The sequence below is a fragment of the Cannabis sativa genome, chromosome 7, assembly GCF_029168945.1.
Source record: "Cannabis sativa cultivar Pink pepper isolate KNU-18-1 chromosome 7, ASM2916894v1, whole genome shotgun sequence".
NCBI lineage: Eukaryota > Viridiplantae > Streptophyta > Magnoliopsida > Rosales > Cannabaceae > Cannabis > Cannabis sativa.
Window position 1 is genome coordinate 61098581 of NC_083607.1, and position 10572 is coordinate 61109152.

Here is a 10572-nt window from a genome sequence, read left to right on the forward strand (position 1 = left end):
TTAGTCACACTAAAATTTATGATTGAGAAAAATATATTATGATATTTATATATTCACTTAAAAACACTTGACTATAAAAACAAATTAAAGTCACACAAGTCATAACAAATTTAATTATTATATTTATATATCCTTACCAAAAAAAATATTATATATTTATATATATAAAAGCTACTAAAACTACATTATTATTATATGAGTATTTTTTTTGGTTATACACAAGAGAAATATTTTATTGTGATAATGTGATAAAAAATTAATTAATTTTTTTATTTTTTCTTAGTGTTGTTAAGAATATATATATAATATATTAAATATTTTATATATATATGCATTGTATGTTGAAGTTATATTAGTCAATTCAATACAAGACTTTAAATTATAAAATCTACCTTTGAACTTTCATAATATAGCTTTTTGAACCCCTTTTATTAATGTTTATTTTTGTTAACTGTTAGTCAAATTAAAATATTAATAATTATACTAACGCTACTAATTAATTAATATTAATTATTATGTAATTAAATACTTTAATCAGTTTAAAAAAAAAAATACTTTAATATTGGGTAGCACTTAAGTTTCAAAATTTACTTAGTATTCACGTAACGTAATAAAACAGTCAAACATAATAATATTTTTTTAAAAAAATAAACCATGTATAAGAGGAAAATTTTATTTAAAAAAAAAAAAATGTATAAGAAGAAAAAATAAAAAACTATGCAATCATATCATGAGTCTTGAGGTATATATTCTTCATCATAAATTATAATAATAATCGCAATTTTTTTTTCTTTTTTTTTTTTAGTTGAGTATAAGAAAATATTTGATCATAAGGAAAAATAATAATAATAATTATATATCCAATGTTTTGGCCAATATGGCTTTCAAAAAAAATGTTTTGGCCAATAAATATTGAGAATCAATTAATTAATATTCCTTTTTTTCCCTAAATATATATGTATTTATTATTATTATTATTATTATTATTATTATTATTATTATTATTATTATTATAAAAGAATTGACTCATATGAAGCTGAAACCAATGTCTCATAATTGAGAGAATATAATTAATGTATTCATTGAGGATGTATAAATATATACCAACAATTTTGGTATAATTGACCTAATCCTATAAATAATCCTATAATATATTATAGGGTAAATTTATAGGGCACTTCTTTTGGAGTGTTTAAGTAGATCCTATTTATTTTGATATTCATGATATATTTTGGTATATATAAAGATATATATATATTTTTTTGTTCACGTACGTTATAATTATTTAGAATCACTTATAATTTTTTAAAAAATTTTAAGTTACAGGACAAAAAATAAAGTTTACATATTTTGTTGTATGCGCGACTGTTTTTCTTATCCATTTGGTAAGTAATTATTTAAACCTTATTTTTAATACTGTAAATTATTCAAAATTTTCTAAAAAAATTACAAATAATCTTAAATAGCTATAACGTATAGAATTATAAAAAAAAATGAACTAAAAAACTTTTCTAAATATCAAAATAGATAAAAGGTCTACTAAAATTTCTTATATTATATATATATATATATATATATATATATATTTGAGTATATATTGAACAGGTCATAAGCTATTAGGGATCAATGGTGCTAGCTATAACACCATTAGAGATGGCACTTTACAATTGATTAACGATATATATATATATTAAATTATATGAGACTTAATATATAAGGGAAATTTGATTTTATATACTTAAAAAATTAAAAAAATTTATTATTAAACCAAAACTTTTCAAAATAAAAAAACTATGACATTTTTTTCAAAACCCCGAAAATACCCCCTCAAAATTCAAACTCATTCTCTCTCTTTCCCTCAAACTCTCTCTGCATCATCTCTCTCTCTCTCTCTCTCTCTCTCTCTCTCTCTCTCTCTCTCTCTCTCTCTCTCTCTCTCTCTCTCTCTCTCTCTCTCTCTCTCTCTCTCTCTCTCTCTCGCATCCCACAACCGCCCACCCTCACCACCACCTCCGACCTCCGACCCTCACCACCACCTCCGACCACCCGCACCAACACCCTCGACCCAGCCCCCCTCTCTCGGACCACCCAAACTTCGCACCCCCTCAGCCCCACTCTCTTTTCCTCTCTCTGAAATCGCACAAAAAAAAAAAAAAAAAAAAAAACATGCGGTCCGATGGTCGGACCATGGGGTCCGACCATCGGACCGCATGTTTTTTTTTTTTTTTTTGCGATTTCAGAGAGAGGAAGAGAAAGTGGGGTCCGATTACGAGCTAAGTCATCTATTTATATGCAAAAGAAATACAAGGCAGGGACAAAGATTTAGTTAAAATAACTGAAAATTAACTAACTAAAAATACAATAGTATTATTGGTTAATACTCTAATATATTTATAATCTACCTTAACCATTACATCAAGCTTACTATTATGTCTATCAATATCATCTTTTAATACAAATATATGTTGTAACTAACTAAAATACATATACATTTTTTTTTTCAATTTTTTTTTAAGGAACGACTGACCCTTTTCGCTATAATGTGGGTCTGCCCCTGGTTTATATTATTTTTCTTTAAATGTAAATGGAAATGTTTAAGAATAAAATATTAAGGTTTTTTAAGTATAGAAAATCAAATTTCCCTATTATACAATATTAATATTACAACTTGAAGGATATTAGTCACCAATAATATTTTTTTAGCATTTATCTTTTTTATTGATATTGGTAACTAGCTGTTGACTGAGGTTTTCGACAACCAATTAAATGAGATAATGATGAGAGCTTTGAAATAATTAATGCAAGTCGTTTTTACGTGATTCGGGCATTAATGAGCCGTAATCCACGAGTCTTTTTTTTATTAATGAGAGTTCTTGTACAAAGAATGTTCTTGGTGCGTTCTCTCTCTCTCTCTCTTGTTTTTTTTTTCGATCCCCCTTTCTATTATTTGTCCAGGGGTATTTATAGAGTTTTGTAAGAATCACTAAAAAGAGATCACTTGTCTTTTAGTGCCAGCAATGTATGTGCACAAGTTCTTAAGAGATGTAAAATAGGGTATATGACCTATGCCGTAGGTGTCATAGGGATTGGGTGAGAGTAATCTTTATAATTCCTTGATTGTGTGATTCTTCTTAATGGAGCCGTAACTAGACCATTTGATTATCGTGTAATCGACGTAAACGAAGCTTACGCCATCTGTCATGTCCTCTTATGGGCGTTCTAAGAAGTTTCTCCCATGCTGCATTAAATACGAAGTGATCGTTCGAACAGGTTCTCCCTCTCACAGAGATGCTTTACTGTATTTCTAGCTCCCGGAGAGGAGAGACATGCTTTATGTGCTTTTTTGGGGGCTCACTCCCTAAAGTGCACTTGCTCGTGTATATATGACTTAGCTAATTTTGTGGGTGATGTGTCCTTGAGATCCACATGTCACACACAGTTGCGAACACGTATTTTGAAAAAAATACGAAGCAACACTAACTATTGTCATGGAAAGCTATAAATTTAAAAGGAAAAAGGGAAAATACCATTACTTTGCTTGGAAGTTTATTGTAAATACATTGTATATGTTTTTTGATACCACCTAATTATTGGGAAAATACTAAATGTAAATATATACTCCAAAAACTTAGAATATTAGAAAGTCTATAAAATAACAAAATATATATATGTATGCATTATCCAAAAAAAAATATAATTTTTGACATATAAAATTCAAATTTTTATTTCTAAGTTATTTTTAAAAAAAAACATAATTTATGAATCACAAACCAATCAACTCCTTTATGTTGTAAATATCATTTAATATTAGACATTAATTAAGATTTTTGCCCCTTAAATTTTGACATGTACCAAATTATACCTTTAAAATTTTTCATGTCGTTAAAAATTCTCCTTAAATTATGGAGATTGTTGAATTTAAAGATTTTTATCTAATTTAATTCAATTTTATGATAATTGTCTATATACTATATTACGTGAGACTATTTTTAGTAAAATTAAATTAAAATTTAATAATTTTAATAATTGGATTTTTTTTTAATTATTTTAAAAATTGAGGTGGCCAAAATTCAATTTAACCTTAACATTATGTACTAGTAGAAGAGAGGTATAGAGTGGGATTGTGGAATTGACCACATGGAGTAACTGTCACCATAAAGGAGAACCAAGGAAGATGTTACAATTTTTCATTTGATTCAATACCAAAGTCCAACTTTGACTTTGACTTTCAGCTTATTTTGTTCTTTATTTTGTTTTCTTGCCAAGTAAGAGTAAGACATCTTTATATGTGTGTGTTCACATTATTTATACATATATTTTTCTTTATAACAAAACCAAGTTCTCCCTAGCTTCCTTACAACAAATGTCCTAACTAGATATGGGAATTACATATAAGCGAAGTAGGGTAGTCAGTTAAAATAAAAATACATATATTGTGAGGGCCGGGTCTAAAAATATATGAGCTTAAGACGAATTAAATTTTGGGATCTTAAAAATGTATATAAAAAAATATAAAAAAAAAGAGAGTTATGGAATTTGAACTTATGACCTTTAATATTATGCCATCCACCTCAACAAACTAAGTTATCGATATTTGTTGCTTATTATACACTTAAATTTTACTTAAATAAAAGTTTAATAAATTTTTTTATTTTTTAATTTTAGACCCCAAAAAGGTGTTGTGGGCCCTAGGCACGTACTTAGCCCGCCTATACCTAGAATTAGCCTTATATATTGTATATTTTAATTAGTTACAATATATATATTTATAATAATAAAAATAATATTTATATATAATATTAACTTTAATATAATAGTTAAATTCAATTACATATAAAATAAATATTATTTTTGTCCTTACTTAAAAAAAAATAATTACACCCTCTCTCATTTTAAATATTTTGAGTGTATATATAATAATTATAATTAATTAATAGAATTTCTATATATTATAAATACAGGTGGTATACATATAGAATCCAATTTGTAATAAGTATTTATTTATTTATTTTATGTAATATGTGATGAAATCATTGCTGACGAATAGTGAAGAGGTGGCCACATATATGCATATGTATATATCTTTAATAATAATATTTATTTATTAAGACATATCCTTTTCATATATAAATATATTTATTTATATAAATAATATTCAGTCGACATAATAAAAAGTAAGATGTGCTTTGGTAGCAAGGAAAATGGACTAGCACCTACAACTCACATTACATCCATGATTATTATATATAAGTTATTTAAAATTTTTGTCCTTAAACTATTAATTATATATGAGAAATTTAATTTTTTATACATACATATACTTAATATTTTATCCTTAAACTTATACATATTACCATTGAAAATATATGACCACTTTATCTAAAACCCAAAAATACCTCTCTCAAATTTTCTATACTTTTTTTTAGTGCAAAAACATAAAAGAAAATAAAAAAAATTGGTAGTCCGATGGGGTCCGATGGTGGTCCGATGGTCACCTGATGCTATTTTTGTATGTACAAAAAAAAATTGGTAACAGATCTGGTCCGATGGGGTCTGATGGTGGTCCGATGGTCACCTGATGCTATTTTTTTTATGTATAAAAACATAAAAAAAAAATTGGTAGCAGATATGGTCCGATGGATCCGATGGTGGTCCGATGGGTGGTCTGATGGTGGTTCGATGGTCACCTGATGCTATTTTTTTGGGTCCGATGGTGGTCCGATGGTATAATTTAACAAAATGATGAAATAACTGTTTAGAGACAGTTGTTATATTAACACTACGTGTATAATTTAAAATTAAAGTATGTATTTTTAAAAAATTATTAAGCTAAAAATTAATTAATAATTAAAAAAATTATATTAAAATTTTTTAAATATTATTTTTCAAATTAAATACAATAATTTTCTAAACAGTCATATCATCATTCTATTTGTCACGTGTGATAAAATTTGACAGAAAAACTAATTTATAATATTGGGAATAGTTCAAGGGATATTTTTAATTGACTAAAAAATTTAAAGATACAATAATATATATGTTATAGTTCGGGTCAAAAATTCTAAATATCTTATATATATTGTAAGTTTATATAGGCTATTTAGATTGGGGTTTATGTATAATGTCATTTTCACATTTTTTTTCTTTTAATCTTTGTAGAGTGTAGTCTCTTGTATAAAGAGAGGATTAAGGCAAATTAATAATGGACGGTTCATTTTAGAATGGGGTTTATATGAGTGGCGAATCCAAAATTTAAAGTGAGGGGCGTAATTTTTTTTTTTTTTTTTATATAAAAGCAAGGAGGGCAAAAATAAATTTTTTTTTTTTTTTAAAAAAAAATAGAGTGTAGTTAGTGGGATTTAAACATTTACCCTCTATGTAGAAGCTTAACAAGCTAACATCAATGGTAAAAACCAAGAACAAGTAAAAACTTTAGAGAAGAGAGAACAGAGGAAGAATAACTCGAAAGCTTAACTCACAATTATGAGCTAAGGCATTTATTTATATGCAAAAGAAATACAAGGCATGAACAAAGATTCAGTTAAAATAATTGAAAACTAACTAATTAAAAATACAATAGTATTATTGGTTAGCACTCTAAGGGCTCGTTTGGAACGCCGTATTAGGTCGTATTGTATTGTATTGTATTATATTGAAATGTATTTTATGCAATATTTTTATGTAAAACTATATGTGGTATTAACTTTTATGGACACCTAAATATATAATATTTTAGTATAAATTAAAGTTTAACATAGTATTATATAAAAATATGATATATAATCCAATTCAATATAATACAATACAATACAATACGACTTAATACGGCGTTCCAAACGAGCCCTAACATATTTATAATCTACCTCAACTATTACATCAAGCTTACTATTATGTCTATAAATATCATCTTTTAATATATATATATATATATGTTGTAACTAACTAAAATACATATACATTTTTTTTTCAATTTTTTTTCTTAAGGAGCAACTGACCCTTTTCGCTATAATGTGAGTCTGCCCCTGGTTTATATTATTTTTCTTTAAATGTAAATGGAAATGTTTATTAATAGGTTAATCAAACATTCATTATATGAAAATATTACTCATCAAGCAATATCAATAAAAATAAGTTAATCTAACCAAACTTTTTACAATAAAGAAAAATAATTCATTTAAATAGGAGTTTATAAATCATTTTGACACTGCATTTCGTTTTATTTGCTTATCTTTTATATTTTATATTTATAAAAAGAAAAAAAAAATCCATTTTACAACTTTGTGATTTTGTCAAAGATCTCAATTAGGTCACGATACTTCAAATATGATCAAATTGCATTTATTAAAGAAGTTATATTATTTTTTTTTAGATTAAATCGAGGGCAATGGGCTCAATTTTTTTTTTTTTAATTTGTGTTATATCTAAAGTAAAAATGTAAGTATTATTGGATTTATTTTCACAAAATTTTGCTAAAATATTATTTTTTTAAAGGGATAATTACATAAGGCACCATTTTTTATAAAAAAATTATATTTTTACGTTTAAAGAATTTTTTTTAAAGTTTTTTACGGTTTTCCATAGAAACAATACAAAAATAACAAGAAAACTACATAAAAGTAACATAAAAATAACATCAAAACAACAACAACAAAAAATAACATACAGATAACAAAAAATCAACAACAAATTAACAAGAGTACAACATAAAAAGACTGTATTTTCTGTAAATAAAATAAAAAAAACGTAAAAATATTTAAAATTCCGTTAAACCGTATTTTTGTAACTTTTTTTGTTGTTTTTATGTATTTGTGAAATAATGTAAAAAAATATACAATATAAAAATTTTGGGCACTGGATTTGAGTGGGCCCTAAACACGGACCTAGCCCACCTTAACTCGAGTCGGGCCCGATTAAATCACACCTAAATATAATATGCTAATATCAGTTTTGAACATGTACTTTGATCCATTACTAATTTGCACCCTACAATTTCCTTAAAAATATCCCACTCTAAAAAGATGGATAAGTTGAAAAATATATATATATATTTTTTTTTATCCATTAATCAAAATTACTCTTATATTATTTTTTTAATTAAAATATACTCACTTTTTTTGAGTGGATTGCCTAATATACCCTTACTCCCTACTTAAATCTAGCATATAATTTACATAACCTAAGGAGTCTAATGGAGACATCATCCATAAAAGTGAGTATATCTAAAAAAAAAATATGAAAATAGAGGTAAAAATTAAAACAAGTAATGTAAAGTGGATATACAATGTAATTTCCTCCGTCTTATTATATTATATATTTTTAAGGATTATTTTATAAATATTTAAAAATGACAAAAATTTTATATTTTTACAGATTTACTTTTTATTACGAATTTATTTTTTTTCTTTATAAAAGTACGAACTATTATTTTTCAATTATTTTCAAAAAAATCATTATTTTGACATTGCTGTTATAAGAAAATAATAATATTGTTTTAATTATTGTTACAAAAAATCAATATTTTTCTTTGAATAAAAATAAGTGAAAACTCGTAAAAAAATTCATAAAAAATATAAATACAAGTATCCGAAAAAATATTAAAAAATTTCGTAAAAACATAAAAATAAAAATAAAATTTTAGGTGTATTGTGTAAATTTACTTATAGAGTAAGAATGTCTTATTAAATATGATAAAAATTTACCCTAAACTGTATCATAATAAAAAGAAGGGAAATTTACACCCTATACTAATTTTTTCCATTTTATTTCTTTTGTACTGTTACACGGTAATTATAACTTTTGTACTGTGTAATTGTTTTTTTTTTTTTTAATTTTAAGTCTAATTAATTTAACTTAATAATATATATATGTGTTTATATATAAAAAAGAGGTTTGTAAAAATTAATTGATGTCTTTTACATCATTTTTATGTTAAATTTTTTATTTTATTTTGTTACTTAAATCTGAAATGTAAGTCCAATCACTCACATGATTTCATTTTTAAAAATTTATATATTTATTTATATATATATAACTATTTATATGTGTTTAGTTGATTGATGGGACAATTTTATTTTTATTTAAATTTGAAATTGAAGACAACACACCCACGTGATCCCCATTCCCAAGCTTATGTATGTATTTTGTTTCTCTCTCTATCTCTTTTTGTGGGTTGATGTCTATAGAAAAATTCTTGAGATTGGTGTCAAGATAAAGACCATCAACCAAGAACTTTACATAAAACCCTTCTCTCCATACTTCAATGTTTCAAAAACTTACAAAGCTCATTCCTTTCATTTATTTTCTTACTTGAGTTTTGAGAGAGAAAAGTAAGATATATATAGAGAGAAATTTTTTGCTGGTGTGCTGAGAGAAAAAACTTGAAACGATGATGAAGGAGTATGGAAGCTCTTGATGAAGAAAGCATATCTCAATGAGAATATCTTCAAGAAGAACAATACAAAGGAAGAAGAAGAACAGCAGACAACTCAAACTTTCTAAGTAAAAAAAATCTCTTTTTTCTTTATTTATTTTTTCTAGAACGACATAAATTTTACTGGGTTTTTGTTGTTTTTACTAATTATGTTTTTTTTTTTCTTTTTTAGGGTTATAGTTAGCTCTGGTTTTGTGAGTGGTGATATTGTATCTTTTGATGGCTCTTATGGCTTATTTTGTTATTGTTTTATGCTTATTTTTTATATTCTTTAATTTTTTTTGTGTTGTTTTAGTAGTGTTTTCTTATATTTTTTATAGGATTGGGAATCCAAGTACACCCGATCGGAATAATACCATTCCAGAGTTTTTTTATGCTTGTTTTTATGTTCTTTATTTTTTTTTTTTGTTGTTTTAGTAGTGTTTTCTTATGTTTTTTATAGGATTGAAAATCCAAGTACACCCGATCGGAATACTACCATTCCAGAGTTGTAAACTCTAGTTATTACTCTGTTATTGAAGATATTAAAAAACTTCTTACTGAAACCCAATTAAATATGTTTTCAAAAACTGTATTGGAAGTTGTTTTTGATTGCGTAGTAGCTGTAAACTTTCTTCAGTGTTTCCTTGTCTTTGTATGTCTGACCTTTTTCAACTTCTGGTTGGTGTTTGTTTGTTATTAGCTTCGCGTTTTTTATGTCGATTTTTGGATCTAGTTTTTTACTGTTGTTTTCAAGTTTTTCTACCATTTTTTTAGCAACCAGCTTCGCATAGTCAACTATGTCAAATTTATCGTTTTCAAATTCTCTTGTTTTTTACTCTCCTCCTTCTTCTAATTCACAATATTTCATTTACATGGCATTTTTTTCATATTAAAACAACAGTAAAATAACACTACAAAACAGTAATTTGTTGTTGATTTAGTAATTTTTTATATTTTCCAGATTTTATGGTTTTTTCCTAATGTTTCTATGATTTTAGTGTTGATTTGTCCGTCCCCAACCACGAAGGAGAGGTGCCATTTGTGTTTTGTTACTATTTACAGTATAAAAGTAAATATATTGGGCCTGGACAGTATAAAAGAAATAAAAATGGGTTTGGGCAGTAAAAATGTAAAGTTTGCCGTGTCCCAGTATTTTTGAA